Below are 22251 nucleotides of genomic sequence, written 5' to 3' on the forward strand. Positions count from 1 at the left end.
AATCAGCAATAACTAACAGCATCTGCAACAACTTTATTTGAATTTGAAAACTCCTAACAACCTAACTACAGCCGAGATTTGTGCGCCTGCCTCTCCTTCATTCTTTCCCCTTTTCCTCTGACTCGGTTGGCCAAACCACCTGGCGGTTTCCCCTTTTGTAGACCCGCCAACTCGTACCAACTGCCCGGGTCGGCGAAACAGCCTTGTCCGCAAGGCGGAGGTAAGGGAATTGACCTGTCAAGTCTGCCGTATCCATCCATGTGGCCTCGTCAACCGACTGGCCCGACCACTTGATTAGTAATTGCGGTGTCTGACTCCCGTCTCGTGTGACCATCCGCTCTCCCAGGACCTCCTCTGGTAGAAACGGTGGCTCGGCATCCAGTAAAACCTCCGGAAGTTCGCCGTCCGGCGCTGCAGAGCCAATCGCTCGCTTCAACAATGAGACGTGAAATACTGGGTGTATGCAAGAACCTTCGGGTAGTTTAAGGCGATAGGCTGCTTCGCCAATGCGAGCTTCGACTGGATAAGGCCCATAGTAGCGAGGAGCTAGCTTTCGATTAGGAGCTGGGAAGAGGGATGACTGGCTGTAAGGGCGAAACTTAAGATAGACTAGGTCGCCCACTGCGTACTCCACGTCTCGACGGTGTTTGTTTGCTGATGCAGCCATTCGTTGTTGTGCGCGGAGCAGATGTTGTCTGAGCAAGGTTAGCGCCTCGTCGCGAGACCGGAGGGAGTCCACTACTGCTTGGGCACGGATTTCACCAGGTAAAAAACTGTGCAGCGTGGGCGGGGGTCTGCCATAGACTACCTCAAAAGGGGTGGTTCCCGACGCGGAGTGGGCACTCGTGTTATAGCAATATTCAGCCCATGCGAGCCACTTGTGCCATTGTTTGGGGCGCTCGGACGCAAAACAACGCAGGTAAGTTTGTAGACATCGATTCAGCACCTCGGTTTGGCCATCCGTCTCCGGGTGTTAAGCGGAACTCATTCTTAGTTTGGTACCAGTCGCCCGGAATAATTCGCGCCAGAACGAACTCAGAAAAATAGGGTCGCGATCCGAAACAATGGAGCTCGGGATTCCATGCAGGCGAACGACCTCTTTAGTGAAAAGCTCAGCGACTTGCTTGGCCGAGAATGGGTGGCGAAGGGCGATGAAATGGGCGTACTTAGAGAGACGATCCACGATGACAAAAATGCAGTCGACGCCGCCGGACTTAGGGAGGCCCGATAGGAAGTCCATGCTCAGATCCTCCCAAATGCGCTCTTGAACGGAAAGCGGAATGAGGAGGCCTGCTGGCGCTTGGGTATCAATTTTGTTTTTTTGACAAGTTGCACAAGCAGCCACGAAGTGTGTAATATGCTTCATCATTCCAGGCCAATACACGTTCGAGGCAAGGCGTCGGTAGGTACGGTATGCCTCTGCATGACCGCCGGTGGGGGTGGCGTGGAACTCTGCGATTAGCTGCTGAATCCAAGGTGAGTCGGCTGGTACCGCGATGTGCCCTTTATAGAAGAGTATGCCATGGATTAATTCATAGTGGGTCGGTCCCTGCTTGCCTAGTTCTAGATCAGTCTTGATTTTGGACAGAGCTGGGTCTGCGGCTAGTGACGACTGGACCTGCGACCAATCAGGCCATGTCGGTCGGGAAATAGCCGAGAATTCTACCCCATCATCGTCCCGCCGAGATAGAGCATCTGCCGCCCGGTTTGCCTTTCCCTCTTTGTAGACGATGGAGAAATCATATCCGAGCAATTTCGCAGCCCAATTCTGTTGCGCAGGTGTGGACAGAGGCTGCGCAAGGAGGTGCTTTAAACTCCTTTGGTCGGTGTGGACTATGAAACGACGACCCAACAGATAAGGACGCCAGTGATGTATAGCGAGCACCAAAGCCATCAACTCCTTCTCGTATGCCGACTTTGCAAGCCAACGCCCCGATAAGGTCTTGCTAAAGTAGGCGACGGGCTGCCGATCTTGCATAAGAACCGCCCCCAATCCATGGCCCGATGCATCACATTCAATAACGAAATCCTTGGTGAAATCAGGCGTCCTTAGTAACGGGGCTGATGTCAAGGCCGTTTTTAAGGTGTGGAAAGCCTGAGCCGCTTCGGGGGGCCAGGTCCATTTTTCCTTGCGGTTGCTGTCAATCGGCTTCTCCAGGAGCTGAGTCAGAGGCGCCGCAATTTTGCCATAGTCGCGGACGAAACGCCGATAGTAGCCTGTCAACCCAAGGAAACCCCGAACTCCTTTTAGACTGGTGGGTGTTGGCCAACGAAGCACTGCAGAGACCTTGGAGGGGTCCATGCTCACCCCTGCCGCTGATACCACATGACCGAGATACTCCACTTGGCGCCGCCCAAGGAGGCACTTCTTTGGGTTAATTATCAAAGAGTGGTCCTCGAGGACGGTGAAAACCAGCCGAAGGTGAGATAAGTGCATGTCCCAGGAGTCGCTGTAGATCAAAATGTCGTCGAAGAAAACCAGGACGAACTTACGGAGAAAAGGTCTGAAGATTTCATTCATTAGACTTTGGAAGGTAGCGGGGGCGTTTGTTAGGCCGAATGGCATGACGAGGAATTCATAGTGGCCTGAGTGCATACGGAAAGCGGTCTTGTGCACATCGGGGGCGGCCACTCGGATCTGATGGTACCCGGCCTTCAGATCGAGCTTGCTGAACCAGCAGGATCCATGTAGCTCGTCAAGGAGTTCTTGGATAATTGGAATCGGGTATCTATCTGGCACTGGACGCTTATTTAATTCTCTGTAATCGACATAGAATCTCCACGACCCATCCTTCTTTTTCACCAACAACACCGGGCTGGAGTACGGGCTGGTGCTTGGTTGTATCACCCCCGAGTCGAGCATTTCCGCTACCAAACGCTCCATTTCATCTTTCTGAGTGTGGTTGTAGCGGTAAGGCCGAACGGAGACTGGCTGTGAGCCTGGTTTCAGCGGTATCCGGTGGTCGGTGTGGCGATGAGGTGGCAGTGACCCAGCACGAGTCGCCATCCTCTAGCCTATTAATGTCAGAGGAAGAGCACGCCCGACGAGTAAGGGACGGATCGCCCTCAATCATCACCCACCGATCGCCGACACGAAACTGCATAGTCGAACGTTTCCAGTTTGCTACCACGTAGCCCAGTGTCTCCAACCAAGAGACTCCCAAAATAATATCAATATTCCTCAATGGAAATACGTAACAGGACAAGGAAAAGTTTTCAGATGCCAACCGAAGAGGCACGGCGTGGCAGATGCCAGAAGTGCTGACCGACGAACCGTTTCCCAGCGTGACGGAGTAGGGTGCTGTACCCGTGATTGGGAGCTGCAGACGTCTGACCAGGTATCCTATTGGTTTCAGTGCCGCCGCTGTCGACCATGACTAGGATCTTATTGGTTTCAGTGCCGCCGAACAGCTTCATAGTGCGGGAGGTATCCAAGCCGTTACAAGATAGTTCCGAAAGCTGGAGCTCCAGTTGGGTCCCGTTATCCATCTGGTTCTCGGTCTCCACATCGTCGTAACTAGGATCATCATCGTCAATGACAAGAACATTGAGAGTCTTTGGGGGGCAGCGATGAGTGGGGCCAAATTTGAGGCCGCATTTGAAACAGGTGCCCGCGGCGATGTGCTTTTTGTACTCTTCGGAGGATATATTCCGGAAACGGTTGGGGCGGTTAGAACCTGAAGAGGAAAACGACGCCGGCGTCGGGGAGAACCCTTTTGGGTTCTGGCGAGACATACCCTGGGGAGGCAAAACCGCTGGGGAAAGAGGTCTGCTCACCTGATGAGTACCGGAGAGCTGGTCCAGTTGTAAAGCCATTTGCACTGCATCCGAATAAGAAGAAAGTTGCGCTGCCTTCAGGTGCATCCGAATCTCTGGGCGAAGAGCTGCCAAGAAGAACCCCAAGTATTGGTGATCTGCCAGGTCCGGTATTTGGGCAAGACGGGCCTCGAAAGCCGCTACAAACTCGACGAGGGAACCCTCTTGTCGGGTTGAGGCGAAAGCCTCGTAGCCATCTAGAGCCATTTTATCACCGAAACGCTTCATTATCTCCAGTTTGAATTGTTCCCAATTGAGCGCCGGAAGACGGCGTCGCAGAAGTAGGAACCATGGCAAGGCTGGCCCAGCCAAAGCCACCATTGCAATGTCCAGCCGCTTCTCCGGGGAGGTTTTTGACACCAAGAAATATTGCTCCGCGCGCGCGAGCCACGCTATAGTATCTGTTCCGTCAAACGTAGGCATAGACAGGTTTGAGTTGTCCCCTGTTGCTATCGTGCTTCCGATGGAGTCACCATCCGTAGGTGGATCTGTTGATTTGGAAGAAGATCCCGTGGCGAGGGCGGTTCGGACCTCCGCCATAAAGGCCACGAGTTGAGCTCCAATCGTTGTAACTTGCGCACCCGTTTTGGAACACTGGAGATTGAGTTCATCTACTATGGCAGTCAATGTCTCGGTCTTTTTCTCCAGGTCTCCGGTGACCTTCTCTAATCCCTCCAGCCGCGTGTCCGTATTACGAGTGTTAACCATCGTTCACCGCACCAATTGATAAGAGTAAAGGTACCGGACAATAAGAGGAGCACAAGAAGTGCTCTCTCAAATATGCAGAGGAAGAAATAAACTTCCACACTCAATCAGATGAAAGAACTCGGCTTTATTGATATGAGAAATGAAATGACACTTTAACGGAAATCCTCACAAGGAGGCCTACGATACTACGATCGTCCAATACTAAATTCCCAGTCCCTTTTCTGTATTTTGGAACTTCAATATATAGACTTACAATTAGAGAAAAATCAGCAATAACTAACAGCATCTGCAACAACTTTATTTGAATTTGAAAACTCCTAACAACCTAACTACAGCCGAGATTTGTGCGCCTGCCTCTCCTTCATTCTTCCCCCTTTTCCTCTGACTCGGTTGGCCAAACCACCTGGCGGTTTCCCCTTTTGTAGACCCGCCAACTCGTATCAAATATATAGTTAAGAAAAAAACAATCCCCAATCACAACATAGAGAGTGAATCTTAGGCGCAAACCAAACTTTAATAATAAAGTTTTGGAGATATTTACAGGAAAAAAATTATAAATTAATTAACAGTATTGTTTTGTTTAATGAACTTCTGTATTGTTGTGATTTACAGCAGTTTTACAAATTGACTCTTAGTCATCTCAAACATTTACCAACACTTTTACAAATTGACTCTTAATATTTAGTCATCCCAAACATTTACCAACAATTTTACAAATTGACTCTTAATATTCAGTCATCCCAAACATTTACCAACAACACTAAATTTCGAAATTTTTAAAACTGACTCTAACAATAATTGTTTAGCCATTTCAACAGTCACTAAAACGCATGAACATTAATAATAATTTTAATAGTAACAAAAGATTAAAAATTAAATAAAAAGTAGGGGTATAAGTTCGGAAAATTTACTATCTATAAAATCCATTTTGAATCTATATTATATACTCCCTCCGTCCGTGAAATGTTATCCAGATTTTCTATTTTGGTCGCTTCGTGAAAAGTTGTCCACTTTGTTTTTATTCTATTTTTAGTAAATGGTTATCACTTTCTACTAACTCTTTATACTCACATTCTATTATAAAACTAATATATAAATGTGAGACCCTTATTGTATTAACTTTTTCTACTCACTTTTTTTCACATTTCTTAAAACCTGTGTCGAGTCAAACTTAGACAATATTTCATGGACGGTACGGTGGGAGTAGTACACATTTGATGGCTCTGGCCAAATAAGATTATAGATTAATTCACTGCACATTAAATTGTGCATGACTGACTAATATAATATGAATTGAAAGGTAAAAATAAATTGTGAGACATTTATTAATAAATAATAATGGGATCACTAAAGGCAAGAAGAATAGCAAAAGGTTTCAAATATTCTATAAATTTCAATGTAATTGTGACTGCTACCATAACCGATGGGCGCTTATATGAACAATACACATTGCTTGATTACTCTTTACCGAATTTTGACCGATTCCAGCTTTGTTTTTCCATGTCACCGAGATCCACATGGCTAAGGACTGGGGAATAAGGCGTCTGCACCACAACGGGGGCCTTTGCCGCCTTCGCAGCATGCACAACGAAAGATATGGCGATGAAGAATGAAGATAATGGGTGGCGTTGAGCAGGTATTAAGTAGGAAGAGAGTTGAAGGAAGATGAAGGAGGAAGAGAGATTTGGGGAAGTAGCTGCTCTAGATATCTCATTTCTTCTAATTCTAGCATAAAATTGTTAGGATTGTACTCCCTCTGTCCCACCGAAGATGACTCACTTTCCTTTTTAGTTTGTCTCACCCAAGATGATTCATTACTTAAAATAGAAACCTCTTTATCTCTACTTTATTCTATTTCTCTTATTTTATTCTCTCTACCTAACCCACAAAATAAAAAAGCATAAAATCTTGTGCCACTCAACGAATGGGTCATCTTCCTTGGGATGTAGGTAGGGGTGGGTCGGTACGGTATACCGTACCGACCGTGCCATACCGTACCGAAAAGTACGGTATGACAAAATTCAATACCGATACCGTACCGAAATTCCGGTATACCGGAAATTCGGTATGATATTTTTTGATACCGTTACCATACCGTTATTACGGTATACCGTACCGTGTTTCGGTATACCGTTGTATACCGAAACACGGTACGGTATACCGTAATAACGGTATGGTAACGGTAACGGTATACGAAAAATAATTGGTTTCTTGATTTGTTCATTTACTAATTGGTTTCTCGATTGTTCATTATTTTTTGCTATCGGTAATTCGTGCATCACTCTATTCAATTTTATATTTTGGTTAGCATGTTATCAAGTATCATATTATATTTGTTGTTGCCGATGATGTTGATCTTTAAGTATCTTTTAATATATATTTATGGATTATTTTGATTACATATATTCATAATTTTATCCCATAATCGTGGTTAATGATAAAATGAAGGTACTTATTGATTATTTTTGGCTATTTAGACCAATAGTAGTAATAATTGGTCTTATAAATAAAATCTCCAAATAGATTTACAAGTGTAATGAAATAAAGATTCAATTTTTCCCCCTAGACTTTAATTTCAATCTATCATTATAAACATGCATACAAATTCTCAAAAATATTAACAAGACACGGTCTTCCTTTGATTTGAATAAATTTTTAAAATACTAGCAAATAATATTTTTTTAATGTGAAAATACTAAAATTCAACATATATCAAAATTTGGCTCATTTGTTGGTTATGAGGAGTATCCTATTTATTCATCCTTCAATTTAAGTAGTATATAAAATAAGATAACATACAATGAATTAAACACTAATTAAACGATTTGATTCATTTTCAGCTGCACATATTTTTAATTGACATTTTATGAAGTGGGACGAAGAATAAAACAAAATTTTTAATTACTTTGTATATTTGGAATATGACGTTACACAAAGAATCATATACTAAATGGTGTGAGTTAATACAAATTCTTTCAAATGTGCTCTGTTGAAACATATTCCCGATATCGTATTTCCAATCTTCTTTCGGTGTTATGTGCTATTGTGTTTATTATATTTAATAGGATGAGTTGATAAAAAAATAATTCAGGTTAATTTTGAATTTGTTTGAATAAATTATCATTTGAATGTTTAATTTTATTGTATTAATTGATGTTTTAAATTTTTTTTAATATAATATATATATATAAATGTAATATATATATTACAACATATTTAATATTAATATATATATATATATATATATAATCTATCGGTATACCGGTATACCGTGGATTCGGTATACCGCGGTATACCGCGGTATAGAAAAATTGATACCGTTACCGTACCGGAACACTGCGGTACGGTATCATACCGTACCGGAAACTGCGGTATACCGAAAAATCGGTATTTTCGGTATTTTTCCGGTACGGTAAGTCCGGTATTACGGTATTTCGGTATAATTTCCCACCCCTAGATGTAGGGAGTATTCATTGTTATTAGAGGATTGATAAATTTTATTGTTTGATATATTCATACTATTTTATATGTAAAATCGTTTATTTCCTTTAATTAAGGTTAATGAGATTTGTTGAAATCTCTATAATTACGTTGTTTTCCTAAGTTTTACTTAGTTACCTTTAATGTCAAAGTATAAATTTTTGTTATTTTCTCAAAACTATCTTAAATAGATTTGTATATATAAATATAGAAGTAAAGTAACCTTTAATGTCAAAGTATAAATTTTTGTTATTTTCTCAAAACTATCTTACATAGATTTGTATATATAAATATAGAAGTAGAGGTGTGATTCGTTGCTATTTTCATAAGTTGCTCATTTTGTTCGTCCGACCTTCTCATTTTCCATTCAACATGCTTTTGTATCCCATCGAGTAGTAGTGGTGTTGCGGCGGCGGCGGTGAGGTGATGAAAAGGGGGCTCCAGGGGTGGGGGAAGTGGTAGATGTTGGAGGAGGTGGTGTGGAGATCCGGGGCGTCGGGGCGCTAATGCCAGTCGATGAAGAAGCAGTCCTTGGCGCCAGAAGGAAATGATGTCGGTGGCGTCGAGTATTACGGACTCAATTCCCATATCATTTATTGATTGATACGCTCAGATTTTTCACGGTTTTAAGGCCATTATTTGGTCCGTTTTGAATGTCAAAGTTGCATTACATGTTCATTATTTGCATATTTTATCCATTTTGGTATTTTGATATGTTTTGTGAGAAATGTACATATTTGCGCCTAAAAAGGGAGTCAAAACTTGAAGTTGGAAATCTGGAGATTCTGGGTGCGTCCAGCGGCCGCTGCAACACCGTCGGCGACCGCCAAGTCAGCAGCGGTCCGCTCTGGGAAAGTTGTGCATGAAATGAAGAACTCGCCCAACGACCGCTGGGCAATGTGTGACGACTGCTACAAAGAGTCTAGAGAGTTACGGGATGATAGACAGCGACCGCGGACACAAGTGCAGTGGCCCGCCAGCCAAGAGTCAGAATCCTCGGACAACCCAGAGCGATCGCTGGCCAAGGTGCAGCGGCCCGCTGGGAAAAAGTGGTGAGCAGAATTTGCCCTACTTTCTCTCCAAGATTTACCATATTTTGCAACCCTTTTCCTTATTTGAAGGGGGCGATTTCTCAGCTATAAATACCCCCTCAAGCTTCATCATTAGGATCCTCTTTTTGCAACATATTTTCCAAAGATTAAAAGTTAGAGTACTTCATTGTGCAAGGAGTTGAAGAAGGATTCAAGATCATCAAGACTACAATGATTCAACCTTTGGGTTTTATTTGCTTTAGTTTGATGTTTTCATTGTCTTCCCTTCAATCTATGTTTTTAGATTATTCTACCATATGTAACTAAATTCATAGGATTCTAGGGATATGTTAGTAACGACTTTGGTTATACAATTCCTTTTTCTATTTAATAATTATTTTGTTCTTACTTTGTTTCTTCCTTAAGTTGTTGGATAATGCTTCACGTTTGAGTGACACATTCTGTGGTGATTTAATATAATCGTGAGAGGAGGTTGGCGAGTTAGGTCCAATTATTGGACACAACAATTAGCTTCCTTTAAAACGGCACTATTAATTGAGAGTGAGGACTTTTTAAGGGTCTTAGGAGCTTTTAGGAGTTACGTATTTAGGATTGACAACCATACTTGTAACGCCCAACTTTTCGAACCCTAATTTTTTCGAACCCTAAGATGTTGTACTTATTGCTTTGATTGCCGAATTAAATGACGGATTTATTATGTGATTGAAATGGTGACCTAATTTTGATTTGATCGAGTCAAATTCGTTGATTTTATGAAGTGGCTTAAATTAATTAATGTGGAATGAAATATATCATGGTGAATTATATTATTTCGGGGAGTCAGATTTAATTAGGATCATAAATAATTACCTTGCCCTTTTATGAAGGGAATTTTCGACCACTATTATTATTTGGAGAGGAATTTATTTTTCTTGGATTTAATTATTTGTTTTGGGATAATTATCCAAATTAAATCCTAAAGCCTAATTATCTTATTTATTCCTTGATAAAATCGGCCCCTATTGTTTTGATTAGGGAGATTTCGAAATCTCCTAGCTTGTGGAAGAAGAAATTATTCACTAATTATTTTGATCCCTCAATTATTTCCTTCCATGTTTTAATTGGAATATCCTAGCAAATCTTTCCCTACTTTATTTATCAATATTTGGAAATTATTCCTTGTGGGAGGAATTGAATAACACGCCTATTTTCATATTATTTGGGAGGGTTTTTATTGATTTTCTTGCTCCGTATTATTTTATTCTGCTCCGTGAAAATACTAAATTAAATCAATGGCTAACTAAATAGCCATGATTTACAAAATATCCTCCTTATTTCTCCATCAATGACACGCCATTTCCTCCCCCAAAATCTTCCCAAATATCTCAATCATTTATTTCAATTATTCTCCCAAATCTTCAATTAATTGTGGGATATTTCTTAATCCTATAAACAAAGGATCAACCCCTAAACCTAACACACAAATCACACGCCCACTTCTTCAAACCACACGCCCCACCCCCTTTTTCATCTCTTCTCCCACTTGTTATCCATTTCACTCAAGATCCTATCAATTTTCCAAGAGATTGTTGAAGAACCAAGGTTTTAATTGCTTCCTACCGATTATTTCGTCCAAGAAAAGGTAAATTCAAACCCATATTCTTCAATCCTCTCCATCTAGACTTTCTTTGACTCCTTCATGCATGTAGAGAGTGTAGGGAATGAAGATCTAAGGGTTTAATCGGTGGGAATGTGAAATCATATGTGTGAGTGCGTTTTGATTGCAATTACTTGTTGATTTATTGAATCCTCGGTGATTGATGTGCGATTTCGTGAAAATATGTGTTTAAGGACTCTTTTGAGCATGATTGTATATCAAAACCATGAAAAGATTGATTTTGAATGAGTAGGGATAAACCCTAATTCGAATTGCTATCAGTATGAAAATCTGTGATTTCCGAACAGTGTGTTCTGATGTATTTTTGACCAACCAAACGAACTCCGATTTGACCGATTCTTCTTCCTGTGTAAACTTCGTGATGTCTTCTATATTGTGTGTAAATTTCGACCCATTTGGCTAAACGATGAATTTATGGTGAATTTTTAAAGTTGACTGCGCGATTCTGCCAAAAACGTGTTTTCTCGACCAGTAGGTTACGCCTTTGGTTTGCCCGACTTAAAAGTGGTATTTTGACATGAAATTTAAACTGAATGTTATTTGATGAGTCTACTGCCTTGTCATAAAGTTTTAGCCCCATCGGAGGTCGGATGATTTTTAAATAATTTTTACAAAAAAGTTGCGCAGGGCTGCCAGATCTCTACTTTGGTTAAACAACTATATTTGTATGCTTGAATGACATACATGAGTTTACATATGTGATGAGGTGATGTGATATGCAAAGATGGGTGATATGATGTGATTCCTATTGTTGATTGGGAAAGGGGAGTGATCTAGGACATGCATGATTTTAGTCCATGTTAGTGACTAATCGGGGACACATTATCCAAAGGTGAAATTTTGTGCGAGACGCGTGATACCAAAGGAAAAGCGAAACTTGAAAACTAAAGGATCGAGGTGGGCTCTCTTCCTTTTTAAATAAGGACCATGTCCTAATGTTTTATCAATGAGAATAAATGTGACTTCATGCCTTGTTTTGGTTTTTACGTGCCTATCTGATGTGGTTTTTGCCACTATTTATAAATCGAATTCGGGTCCCCGTAGGGCAGCAAACCCTACTTGGATTAGTGTACACCTATGGTAGACTGTGTGCTAGCGTACGGGCTGGCCGGTCTAGTGACCTGGTTTGCGGCCGCATTCCTTGTCATGTATTGGCAGATATGGTTAACGTCTATGGGAAAAATGACTGATCAGTCGATGTTTGAAATGGAAAAATGATTTTGAGTGCCTCGGGCCTTTCTAAAGAAAAACCCCGACGGTTACTTACGTACGGCATGATATCATAAACTGTATTTACAATGTTTTCGGCATGAGCCACTGAGTATTATTTCATAGTACTCAGCCCTGCATATGTTTTCCCTATATGTAGGTTGAGCGGCGACGGGCGGTTGGCGGTGTTGAGCAGGAACTAATAATGAACTGTGGTTGTTTTGGTTTTGAAATTCCGAGTGTCGTTGTGTCTTCACACATGACGTCACTCTTCTCTTGGATGCTTCCGCTGTGATATTTTTCTTAGAATACTTTTCATTTAAATTCTGAAACTATTTTATGATGGGATGTTTGAAACTCGTTACACTTTTTGAATAAATGCTAAACCCTAGTCTTTATTCATTAAACCCTAATACTCTTGGTCGCATTATTTATTAGACTTACTTTTTAGTCAAACTTTTATTGAAAACCCTAGTCTTCTATGCCGTTCATCTAAACCCCTTTAAGTCGCGATCGCCCGCTTTTATTAACCCTAAGGGGCGGTCGTGACAGTTTGGTATCAGAGCCTCAGTTCTTTCCGCTCTGGACCCAAGAGTCTTGTTTGAGTCAAAATCTATGCATGTGTAATTTGATAAATTGATAAACATCGATAGCTCAACACCACAACTCGTCTCCGCCCAACCACAAAAAAAAAAGGTAAAAATACTTTTGTGAGTTTTGGATTTGATTAACCGAAGTTGAAATTTTCGATGGGGAACAAAGTTGATATGATATTTTCGAAATTTTTTGCTTGGAATATGAATGGATGAAAATGCATGGATATGGAATTGATATTTGCGCTTATGCCCAAGATGATGAATGTCGTTATGCGATGAACTTGTATTTTACTTGATAAGGAAAAATTGGCAAATATGTGATAACTCTATATACGTTGGATGAATGAAGTTATATGATTGTGATTATTCAATTGCTTTATGAGGCAATATGTGAAAGAACTTGAGCATGCTGCTATACATAATTGTAAATCATGTATGAATGAAAAATTTTGAGATAGTGTCGAACGTGGAGGCAGGAAAAGCCTAACGCAAGGCAAGCGACGCGTGGGGATATATATCGCGACTTAACGAAATGCGAAAACGCACGAACCTTTTTGCTTCGGAAATGAAATTTCATTCATTCTTGATATGATACTACCCGCACACCTCCATCATTGGAGATTTATATATACGCACCCATCATATTCTCAGCATCATTCGAAACCTCATACACCGTTATTTCTTTCGATCCTTGTGCTGATGCTGAGTTTTTATGGCCCAACGGTATTATGCTCTGATGCGTAATCGCTACTCCAGCGAAAGGGACCACCCGGTTGAGCACTACCGAGATTACGAGTGGGACGGGGAGCTCTTCCTCATGACCTACGTCACCGAGTTTTACAGTAAATGGATGAACGCCTATGCATATAGGGGAGCTACCCATCACGAGGGGATCCAAAAGCTCATCCACACTCTACCATCTCCTTGGAGCGAGTGGACCGCTCAGGCGTCTCAGTTTTTCATATGGTATAGCCCGCTCGATTACACCGCGCGAGGGGATTTGGTTGGCCTTATAAAGGTGCTGCTTCCGGCCATGACAGCGGCATTTGATGGACCGCCACGTGATCCACCTCCACATATCTATCCGCCGGGTACAGCCCGCATGCGGAAGTATCGATGCGACGAGGAGCCACGCGTCTCCCGTGTTCCTAAGAGAAGGAGACTCGGGATGCGTGTCGCAGCCCCTCAAAGAAGCAACAGAGAGGTCAATGGGAGGTTTGGGATGACCCCTCCACCTGCGGGTGTCGAGGAGGAAAATGAGGAAGAGGATCCCGAGGAAGAGGATCCCGTAGAGGAGGAGGACCCAATTAGAGAGAGCGTTGGAGAGACCGAGGAGAAGGAAGATGAGGATGGAAGGGATTAAACATAATAATTCTATAATATTTTATTACGATTTCCCATGTTTTGGATACTTTACCGTTTTTGCTTGACCTTGACATCGTTTTGTCCTTTGTTTTCGTTATAATGGAACTAAGACCTCTTCGAGGCAACTTTTCATATTTCTATGGGAAATTCTTGTCTTTTGCTATCCTATTGTGTAATGATTTGGTACCATCCCTTATTATCTTTTGTGTGATTATCTTTTGCTAGCCTATGACGCAACGGCCTCTTGCTATACTATATTGTAATTGTCATTTTCTATCATATTGCACAATTACCTTTGATGTACTATTGCGCAACTATCTTTTGACCACTCCATTGTACAATTGCCTTTTGCCGTCTTATTATGCAATTGTATTATTCTGTTGTGCAACTGCCTTTTTCTATCCCAATTGTGCCCTTATGTTTTGCTATTCTATTGTACAATTGTCTTTTGTTACATTATTAAACAATTACCTTTTTCTACCCTGTTGAGCAATCGCCTTCTTCTACAATCACCTCCTGCTATGCTATTTTGCAATTGCTCTCTTGTTATCATTCTGTGCAATTGTATTTGACACCTTTGCAAAAGCTCTTTATGATGCAATTGCCCCTTGATCTCCACTTTTCAACTATGCCACATGACTATTCTTGGATTTTGAATAAATGCGATAGTAACTCGTGTGGTACTGAATCAGAATGCCGCCAAGACGCAACATAAGACGTAACAATCCCGAACCTACCCCTCAGACGATGGAAGAGAGTGTGACACAACCCATCCCTCCACCACCGCCTCCTCCACCTCCGGTTGACCGTGAAACTGTGAAGCTTTTTCTAGAGCAAAAACCTCCCGTCTTTGATGGAATGGGAGAACCGGCCCAGGCTGAATCATGGATACGAGCATTGGAGCGCATTTTTGCAATCTTAGGGTGCAATGATAGGGAACGGTTGAGTTGTGTGACCTACCAACTAACCGAGTCTGCTGACTTCTGGTGGGATACCAGGATGAAGACAATGCCCCGAGATCAAGCAGCGGGGATGACTTGGGAAGGCTTCAAGACAGAAATATATAATAAGTACGTGCCCAAGAGCTACCGGAAGGCAAAGGCATCTGAATTCTACAATTTGACCCAAGGGCGCATGACTGTGACCGAATATGACCGTGCGCTCAACAACATGACCCGGTACGCACCTGACCAAGTCGATACTGACGAGAAGCTGGCTGAAAAGTTCCGTGAGGGACTAAGGCATGAGATAAGGATGTCGTTGGCTAGTCGTGGGAGACTCTCCTACGCAGAAGCGTTAGCCCTTGCGCTAGATATTGAGGCAGCTATGCCCAAGGAGAGGATGAAGGAAAACACTACTTTGGCACTACCTCCACCACACCACTCTCGAGAGAAGAGGAAGTGGGAGGGGAATGGGACCCCATATGACAACAAGAGGTACCAGCCCACCCAGAACCGACCACAGTATGGTGGAGGGCAAAACTCATCCAACCAGAGAGGCGACTTCCGGCCCAAGCCACCCCAATGCAATGTGTACTCCAAGTACCATTTTGGAGAGTGTAGAATTCAGAACACCACCAAGTGCTTTAACTGTGGGGGAAATGGCCACTTCTCTAGAGAGTGTCCGAGCAAGAATGTGGGAATGGGGTCGAGGCAGAACACTCAAGGATCCCGCCAGCAGCCAAGGGCACTGCAAATTGAATCAAGGGGAAATCGCGATCAACCTACGCGACAACAGCAACCTTACCGCCCAAGACTCCCTTCTCAGGCTAGAGCATATGCCTTGAGTCAGAAACAACCCAAGACTGAACATGGGAGTCACGAGAAGGGAAACCTGACAGGTATGGGCAAAATCCTCGACACACCCATTGTTGTATTGTTTGATACGGGCGCATCACATTCATTCATATCTGAATTGTGTGTGGACACCTTAAGTTTACCTGCTTACAAATCTGAACATAAGATGATGGTGTCCTCACCAGTGGGAGGGGTAATAGAGGTTTCTCGAACATGCTCGAACGTAGAAATTGTTATGGGAGGACTTAAGTTAATCGCTCACAACCTACAAGTCATGGCAATGGGGGATATTGACATAATTTTGGGAATGGATTGGTTAGCTACGAATTTTGCTACTATTCGTTGCAAGGAGAGACAAATATCTCTGCAAGCCCCGGGGAAGGAACCCACCATATACTATGGAATCTCGATGAACCGGCGAACGTCTATCATCTCCGCTCTTCAAGCTAGTGCGATGGTGAGAAAAGGGCGTCCTGCTTATCTTGTCTATCTACAAGGAGAGGAGAAATGAGAAAGGAAAGTGGAAGATGTTGCCGTTGTACGAGAGTTTCCAGACATCTTCCCCGAAGCTTTGCCTGGACCACCGCCAGATCGACAATTGGAGTTCACAATCGACCTAGAGCCAGGGTCGGCACCCGTGTCCAAGGCACCATACCGAATGGCGCCTAAAGAGTTAGAGGAACTCAAGATACAACTTCAAGAGCTTATGGACCTGGGTTTCATTAGACCCAGTGTCTCACCGTGGGGCACTCCGGTGCTCTTTGTCAAGAAGAAGGATGGGTCGATGAGGATGTGTATCGACTATAGGGAGTTGAACAAAATGACCCTCAAAAACAAGTACCCACTGCCGAGAATAGATGACCTATTCGATCAACTCCGAGGAGCCGGTGTGTTCTCAAAGATGGACCTAAGGTCCGGATACCATCAATTGAGAGTCCGAAGGGAGGACATACCAAAGACCGCTTTTCGCACAAGATATGGTCACTATGAGTTTGTTGTAATGCCGTTCGGATTGACAAATGCACCCGCAGTATTCATGGATTTGATGAACCGAGTATTCCACCCATACTTGGATAAATTCGTCTTGGTCTTCATAGATGACGTACTTGTTTACTCGAAGGATGAGAAAGAGCACGAGGAGCATCTGCGAATTACCTTGGAGACGTTGAGGACCGAGAAGCTATACGCCAAATTCAGCAAGTGTGAGTTTTGGCTGAAAGAAGTCAACTTTCTAGGTCACATTGTGTCGGCAGAAGGAATCCGAGTGGATCCCGCCAAGGTTGAGGCGGTACAACAATGGAAGGCACCTTCGACACCAAACGAGATTCGAAGCTTCCTGGGTTTGGCAGGATACTACCGAAGATTTATAGAGGGATTTTCCAAGATAGCGAGACCAATGACCCAACAACTCAAGAAGGGGGTAAAAGTCAATTGGACCCCGGAGTGTGAGGCAAGTTTTCAACTTTTGAAGGATAAACTGACCACCGCACCAATCTTAGCCGTGCCAGAGCCTGGAATGAGCTACGTGGTATACACGGATGCTTCGAAGGTGGGACTTGGATGTGTGTTGATGCAAAACAACAAGGTGATTGCTTACGCATCCCGGCAATTGAGGCCACACGAGTTGAACTATCCAACCCACGATTTGGAACTGGCAGCGGTGGTACATGCCTTAAAGATTTGGAGACATCATCTCTACGGAGTTCGGTGTGAGATCTTTACGGACCACAAGAGCCTGAAATATTTCTTCGAGCAAAAGGATTTGAACATGCGACAACGAAGATGGCTCGAATTGGTAAAGGACTATGATTGTGGCATCAACTACCACCCCGGCAAGGCAAATGTAGTGGCAGATGCCTTGAGCCGGAAGAGTCATTCCCAACTGGCTGCTTTTCTCACCAAAGAAGAAAGCTTGATACGCGAATTTAGCAAGATGCGTTTGGAAGTGGTAAGGGCACCCGAAACAGTGAAGGGTCGAATTGCCACCTTGATGGTTACACCTGATCTAAGAACTGGCGAATCTGGGAATTTCCGTGAGGAATCCGACAATGCTCTCACATTCGAAGGGAGACTCTGCATACCGAGTGACGAAGGACTCAAAAACGAAATCATGAGTGAAGCACATGAGACTCCTTACACCGCCCACCCAGGGAGTACGAAGATGTATCAAGACTTGAAGAAGACCTTTTGGTGGAATGGTATGAAGAGGGATATAGCGGCATTTGTGGAGCGCTGCTTAGCCTGCCAACAGGTGAAGGCTCTACATCAACGACCGTACGGAAAGTTGCAACCACTAGAAATTCTCGAGTGGAAATGGGAGCATATCGCCAAGGATTTTGTGACAGCATTGCCAAAGACGCAAAGAGGGAATACTGCCATCTGGGTAGTTATAGACCGACTCACCAAGAGTGCGCACTTCATACCGATTCCCATAACCTATGGATCAAATAAGCTAGCTCAAATTTATATAAGGGAAATAGTGCGACTGCATGGAGTCCCAGTGACGATCACGTCTGATCGTGACCCGAAGTTCACTTCAAGATTTTGGATCAGCCTACAACGGGAGCTAGGGACTCGTTTGAATTTTAGCACGGCGTTTCACCCGCAGACGGACGGACAATCCGAGAGGACGATCCAAACCCTCGAGGATATGTTGAGAGCCGTAGTGTTAGACCGAGGAGGAAGTTGGGAGTCCGCACTCCCCTTGATCGAATTTGCCTACAACAACAGCTTCCAGGCAACGATAAACATGGCGCCGTACGAAGCCTTGTACGGGAGAAAGTGTAGATCCCCGCTCTACTGGGACGAAGTTGGCGAGAGAAGGGTACTCGGGCCCGACGCAGTCGAAGAAATGGTTGCAATCGTTCGACAAATTCGTGAAAGGATAAAAGAAGCTCAAGACAGACAGAAGTCATACGCGGATGCACGGCGAACCGACTTGCAATTTCAAGCTGGCGACAAAGTCTTCCTCAAAGTATCCCCGTTGAAAGGGATAACACGTTTCGGCGTCAAGGGAAAATTGAAACCGCGATTTATTGGACCGTATGAAATCCTTGAAGGAGTGGGTCCTGTTGCATATCGCTTGGCGCTACCTCCGAACCTTGGGAACGTGCACAATGTCTTTCATGTGTCACAGTTACGTAAATACGTGTTCGACCCAAAGCACGTGATTCACTACGAGGAGGTCGCGTTGAATTCGGACCTGAGCTATGAGGAGAGACCCCAAACGATTTTAGACCGAAAAGTCCAGAACGTGAGAAATAAGCAGGTTGCCTACGTGAAAGTGCAGTGGAGAAACCACTGGCACGAAGAAGCCACATGGGAGCTTGAGGACAAGATGATGGAGTTATACCCAGAACTCTTCCCATGAGAGTACCAAATTTCGGGACGAAATTTCTTTTAAGAGTGGTAGGATGTAACGCCCCACTTTTCGAACCCTAATTTTTTCGAACCCTAAGATGTTGTACTTATTGCTTTGATTGCCGAATTAAATGACGGATTTATTATGTGATTGAAATGGTGACCTAATTTTGATTTGATCGAGTCAAATTCGTTGATTTTATGAAGTGGCTTAAATTAATTAATGTGGAATGAAATATATCATGGTGAATTATATTATTTCGGGGAGTGAGATTTAATTAGGATCATAAATAATTACCTTGCCCTTTTATGAAGGGAATTTTCGACCACTATTATTATTTGGAGAGGAATTTATTTTTCTTGGATTTAATTATTTGTTTTGGGATAATTATCCAAATTAAATCCTAAAGCCTAATTATCTTATTTATTTCTTGATAAAATCGGCCCCTATTGTTTTGATTAGGGAGATTTCGAAATCTCCTAGCTTGTGGAAGAAGAAATTATTCACTAATTATTTTGATCCCTCAATTATTTCCTTCCATGTTTTAATTGGAATATCCTAGCAAATCTTTCCCTACTTTATTTATCAATATTTGGAAATTATTCCTTGTGGGAGGAATTGAATAACACGCCTATTTTCATATTATTTGGGAGGGTTTTTATTGATTTTCTTGCTCCGTATTATTTTATTCTGCTCCGTGAAAATACTAAATTAAATCAATGGCTAATTAAATAGCCATGATTTACAAAATATCCTCCTTATTTCTCCATCAATGACACGCCATTTCCTCCCCCAAAATCTTCCCAAATATCTCAATCATTTATTTCAATTATTCTCCCAAATCTTCAATTAATTGTGGGATATTTCTTAATCCTATAAACAAAGGATCAACCCCTAAACCTAACACACAAATCACACGCCCACTTCTTCAAACCACACGCCCCACCCCCTTTTTCATCTCTTCTCCCACTTGTTATCCATTTCACTCAAGATCCTATCAATTTTCCAAGAGATTGTTGAAGAACCAAGGTTTTAATTGCTTCCTACCGATTATTTCGTCCAAGAAAAGGTAAATTCAAACCCATATTCTTCAATCCTCTCCATCTAGACTTTCTTTGACTCCTTCATGCATGTAGAGAGTGTAGGGAATGAAGATCTAAGGGTTTAATCGGTGGGAATGTGAAATCATATGTGTGAGTGCGTTTTGATTGCAATTACTTGTTGATTTATTGAATCCTCGGTGATTGATGTGCGATTTCGTGAAAATATGTGTTTAAGGACTCTTTTGAGCATGATTGTATATCAAAACCATGAAAAGATTGATTTTGAATGAGTAGGGATAAACCCTAATTCGAATTGCTATCAGTATGAAAATCTGTGATTTCCGAACAGTGTGTTCTGATGTATTTTTGACCAACCAAACGAACTCCGATTTGACCGATTCTTCTTGCTGTGTAAACTTCGTGATGTCTTCTATATTGTGTGTAAATTTCGACCCATTTGGCTAAACGATGAATTTATGGTGAATTTTTAAAGTTGACTGCGCGATTCTGCCAAAAACGTGTTTTCTCGACCAGTAGGTTACGCCTTTGGTTTGCCCGACTTAAAAGTGGTATTTTGACATGAAATTTAAACTGAATGTTATTTGATGAGTCTACTGCCTTGTCATAAAGTTTTAGCCCCATCGGAGGTCGGATGATTTTTAAATAATTTTTACAAAAAAGTTGCGCAGGGCTGCCAGATCTCTACTTTGGTTAAACAACTATATTTGTATGCTTGAATGACATACATGAGTTTACATATGTGATGAGGTGATGTGATATGCAAAGATGGGTGATATGATGTGATTCCTATTGTTGATTGGGAAAGGGGAGTGATCTAGGACATGCATGATTTTAGTCCATGTTAGTGACTAATCGGGGACACATTATCCAAAGGTGAAATTTTGTGCGAGACGCGTGATACCAAAGGAAAAGCGAAACTTGAAAACTAAAGGATCGAGGTGGGCTCTCTTCCTTTTTAAATAAGGACCATGTCCTAATGTTTTATCAATGAGAATAAATGTGACTTCATGCCTTGTTTTGGTTTTTACGTGCCTATCTGATGTGGTTTTTGCCACTATTTATAAATCGAATTCGGGTCCCCGTAGGGCAGCAAACCCTACTTGGATTAGTGTACACCTATGGTAGACTGTGTGCTAGCGTACGGGCTGGCCGGTCTAGTGACCTGGTTTGCGGCCGCATTCCTTGTCATGTATTGGCAGATATGGTTAACGTCTATGGGAAAAATGACTGATCAGTCGATGTTTGAAATGGAAAAATGATTTTGAGTGCCTCGGGCCTTTCTAAAGAAAAACCCCGACGGTTACTTACGTACGGCATGATATCATAAACTGTATTTACAATGTTTTCGGCATGAGCCACTGAGTATTATTTCATAGTACTCAGCCCTGCATATGTTTTCCCTATATGTAGGTTGAGCGGCGACGGGCGGTTGGCGGTGTTGAGCAGGAACTAATAATGAACTGTGGTTGTTTTGGTTTTGAAATTCCGAGTGTCGTTGTGTCTTCACACATGACGTCACTCTTCTCTTGGATGCTTCCGCTGTGATATTTTTCTTAGAATACTTTTCATTTAAATTCTGAAACTATTTTATGATGGGATGTTTGAAACTCGTTACACTTTTTGAATAAATGCTAAACCCTAGTCTTTATTCATTAAACCCTAATACTCTTGGTCGCATTATTTATTAGACTTACTTTTTAGTCAAACTTTTATTGAAAACCCTAGTCTTCTATGCCGTTCATCTAAACCCCTTTAAGTCGCGATCGCCCGCTTTTATTAACCCTAAGGGGCGGTCGTGACAATACTGTTTGTAACCAACGTTTGCATCGCATGAGCATATACTAGGTGACTCGTTCTATCAAAGTAAGAACTGTGCTAGGGTATTGTAGTTGGAATTTTTATAACCATAACTGTGAACGAACATCCCTGGAATTCCCTTATCTCTATACTTTTATCTCCGTATTTTATTTGCAGTTAGTTATTTATTGTTTTCAATTTCTTCTCTGGTTTCAAAATTCACAAATCTTTCAGTTTTTCCAAATAGTAATTGAGTTTTAGTAGAGGATAGACAGTATGTGTCTGTTTTCCCTGTGATCGATATCCGATACTAACTTTTAGCTATACTATTCCTACTCTGTATACTTGCA

The 22251-nt window shown here is 42.4% G+C and overlaps 2 long non-coding RNA genes across 2 annotated transcripts; both read left to right on the forward strand.

The window, feature by feature from the left end:
- The first annotated feature begins 10387 nt into the window (after window positions 1-10387).
- Window positions 10388-12329, forward strand: LOC121745959. The gene is made up of 3 exons (XR_006038900.1): window positions 10388-10677; window positions 11546-11610; window positions 12083-12329. It is a non-coding gene; the product is annotated as an uncharacterized LOC121745959 (long non-coding RNA).
- A 7470-nt stretch (window positions 12330-19799) lies between these two features.
- Window positions 19800-21761, forward strand: LOC121745954. Its single transcript, XR_006038899.1, has 3 exons — window positions 19800-20109; window positions 20978-21042; window positions 21515-21761. It is a non-coding gene; the product is annotated as an uncharacterized LOC121745954 (long non-coding RNA).
- Window positions 21762-22251: the final 490 nt, after the last annotated feature.

Source organism: Salvia splendens, chromosome 1, assembly GCF_004379255.2.
Source record: "Salvia splendens isolate huo1 chromosome 1, SspV2, whole genome shotgun sequence".
Classification (NCBI taxonomy): domain Eukaryota; kingdom Viridiplantae; phylum Streptophyta; class Magnoliopsida; order Lamiales; family Lamiaceae; genus Salvia; species Salvia splendens.